The sequence below is a fragment of the Geospiza fortis genome, unplaced genomic scaffold (assembly GCF_000277835.1).
Source record: "Geospiza fortis unplaced genomic scaffold, GeoFor_1.0 scaffold55, whole genome shotgun sequence".
NCBI lineage: Eukaryota > Metazoa > Chordata > Aves > Passeriformes > Thraupidae > Geospiza > Geospiza fortis.
In genome coordinates this window covers 10,237,618-10,241,033 of record NW_005054308.1, presented here as the reverse complement: position 1 = coordinate 10,241,033, position 3,416 = coordinate 10,237,618, and positions in this window count along the sequence as shown.

The window sequence follows — 3,416 nt, the reverse complement described above, 5'->3', positions numbered from 1 at the left end:
GGCTGCCGATCGATGTGGGCCCGGCTGCACAGGGTGGAAGTGATTAATTGAACGATAAGCCGGAGCTATCATTTGGAATGTCATTAATGCGTCGGGGAGACATTCATTGGAGACAGACAGCGTTATCTCCGCTTTATCTTCAACAATGCATCACTTTTAATACTGCAGTTTAGAAACAAATGGGGGCTTTAGCCTCAGCCCTTCTCTTCGTGTTTATATTTTTGGAAGAATCACAACTAGTGGGAGTCCCGGGCTCGGCCCCCTGATAAATGAACATTAGCACTTTTTAGAACTACTGTATCAACAAAAAGAGCTGCAGGGCCGCAATAATTGGTGAAAAAGCAAACACTCCGCAAAGAGAGGCCAGGTCTGCTCTGTGTCCGGCTGATTGATGAATAAGTTACTGACGTACAGCAGCTCACGGACTTTCCGGGTCGGGGCTCAGCACCCATTCCTCCCCCCTTTCCCAGCCCCTCTCTCCCATTCCTTGGCTCTCCAGCAGCCCGCTGAAGCCAGGCTCTGGCTGTCCAGCGGGAGGGACAAAGGGACAGCTTCCCCCAGCTCCGGACACTGCTCGCAGCCAGCAGGGTCCTGCCCAGCTCGGGGGGACCCCTGCGGGTGGGGACGCCGAACTCTCCCGCATCACTTTTAACTTTTGCGGACTCGTCCGCCTTTAAAAAAAAAAAAAAAAAAAAAAAAAAAAGGAAAAAAGGGGTAAAGAGAGTCAGGACCCCGAGGAGCGCCCTGAAACACTTTCTGTAGACCCAGGGGTGTAAGCGGGAGAGATAGGGAGAAAACCCGCTGCTGTTTTTTCTGGCTGTCAGGGGAAAGCGGGGGTGTCCTGTTCGGTCCCCCGCTGGCTTCACTCTGTTTGCAGGTTGCGCTCGCTGCACCCTCGGGACTGAGCCTGGCCTGGCCTCTCGCAGGCGAGGGTTGTCGTCCACACCCGCCCGTTGCTTCTCTCCGAGATTGCTGAATGTGATTAATGTTGGGTTTAGTGTGCTTTTGTATTTTTTTTTTCTTTCTCTTTTTTTCTTAAAAAAAAAAAAAAAAGGACACCAAAAACTTTTCTTGCTGAAACCACCCAAACAAAGAGAAAAAATTCCCAACCCCGCAATTAGCTCCAGAGGGCACATCCTCTCTCCCTCGGAGCTTTCGACACCTCGGACTGTTTAGAGAGAGAGAGATGGTACCTTTTAAAAAAGTTTTCCTCTTAATCCCAGCCGGTTAAGATGTCCAGGGCCCCCTCCCGTTCTAATTCCCAGCTATCTCCCGAGGACTCTGTTTATACCTCGCCAGTAAACGCTGGGGTTTGAAACCTTGTCACTAATTGAGTGCTAACACTTCAGGTGCTATAGATTTGTTAAGAGCCAGTAGTCCAGAAATAGCCTATTAGGGTTTCCTTGCGAGAACCGGTGCCAATCTCCCGCTTCCCTCCGTGGCGCCGGGAGCCGCCGGGACCCCGGGATCTCTGCTGGTCCCCGAGGGCTCCCCAGGGTCCTTTGGGCAGGAATTCTTTCCAAGCCATTGGGAAGGTGCTGCGAAGCGGCGAGCCCTGGCTGAATAAATGCTGCCGGCGGGATGGCCGGGCGTGTCGGGGTCCCAGCGGGGCCCCAGGAGGGCGTTTGGGGGCTACTGGGGATGGCTGGGGCCAGGGAAGGTTTTGCTTTCACTCCTCTGGAATTCTGCAGAGGGAAAAAAACGCCTCGGAGCTGTCCAGGCACTTTACTCCGACGCAGCTAAAACCTCCTTTTCTTCCTACTTTTTCCTCCCCATTTTTTAAAAATTGTATTTTTATTTTCTTATTTTCCCCCGGTCCTTCCAGCTCTAACGGCCGTCAAAAAAAAAGAGTTTGGACCTTGATGCGAAGCCGGCCTTGGCGAGGGGCCTCTGCTCTGCCCGGTGCCCCGGAGCGCTGCGCTGCCAGCCCGGGGCTTCCATCGGGACAAGCCCGGTACCGGCACCGGAGCCAGGGGATCCGGGTGGCCCTGCCACCTCCCCAGCTCACCCCGCCGGGTATTTAGGAAATAATCGCGTCCCTTCCCTCCGTGCAAACCGCAGGGAGAGCGCGGATGCTGTCAGGGCACAGCACGGAGCGCAGCAGCCGGACAGCACCACGGAGGCTCCCCTGTATTACAGGACAGTCGGTGCAGAGCCCCGGTAAACCCCGGTAAAATCTCCCCGGTGCTGCTTCGCTTCGGGCACCGCAGGCCGGGGGCGCGCCCGGGGCTGGCCCGGCCGCCTCTTTCCGCCTCCCTCGGTGACTTGGGCAGGAGCACTTGGAGAGCAAATCCCTCCGTGGAGTTTCCCCTGCTGCCCTGGGCTCCGTGCCTGGAATCTGACAATTCAGCTGCTTCTTGCACCTCGGGTGCTGGAAGTGTTTTTCCCCCGCGGCTGAAGCGAAAGCTGGGCAGATAAATGAAAAGCTTTAATTTTACCCTGCCTGTAACTTTTTTTTTTTTTTCCCCCTAATTGTAACTGTGCTGGGTTCGCTGGTGAAGAGAGAGCGATGGGGGAATTCTCCGACCTTCCCGCCGCCCCCTCCCCGTCCCCGGGCAGCGGTCGCGTTATTCGCTCTCGTTTCGGACCCGCCGGTTTTCTGCGCTCCTGAAAAAGTTTTTTTTACGCGTCCAGGTAATCCTCAAAGCGCTTGTTCGTTATGTTTCCATGGGAAGCATTCAGGGCAAGAGCCATACTGTGATTTTTAGGGATGGGGAATGAAATGACCGATGAGATTTTGAGGTGGCAGTGCTTTGTCACACGCGTCCCGCGGCCGGGACGCACCGGTGTCCGGTGATGGACAGGACAAGAGTTTCAAGAACGAAATACCTTCCAGGTACTGGGAAGTCTGGGCTGCTTCGAAGGACAAAGCTCTAAACACAGCGGGGTTTTGTCCCCGTCCGCCCGCCCCGAGCAGAGGGGTCCCCGCGGCTCCGCTGGGAACGGGGAGCGGCGCTTGGCCGGGAAGCCCGAAACTGCCGCAAGATTTCAGGGTGTTTGCGGCTTGTCCGTCCGCACGATGTTTTCCAGAGGAGATAAAGCTCTGACTTCTCGGGTACTTCCTGCCGGCCGTGTAAAATCCGATCCGTCTTGCGATGTCACCGTGCGCGCTTGGCGCTCCTGGGGAGCCCAGGGGGGTCGGGCCGCTCAGGGGGAGTCACGTTTAACATGAGAGGGTGTTCAGGCTTTAATTTGTCTTAAAAGTGTTCTGTCCTCGCCCGCACACGCCCGCAGGGGTGAGGGACCGGCCGCATTCCGGCATCGCCCGGCCCGGGGGTGCTCAGGCCCGCCGGGCACCGCGTGTTCCCCAGGGGCTCCCGCAGCAGGATCCATCCCCACCCTCTGGAAAAGGCCCTTCCCGAGGGATCAGCCCCTTCTCCAGGGAGCAGCTCCCGCAGCAGGATCCATCCCCACCC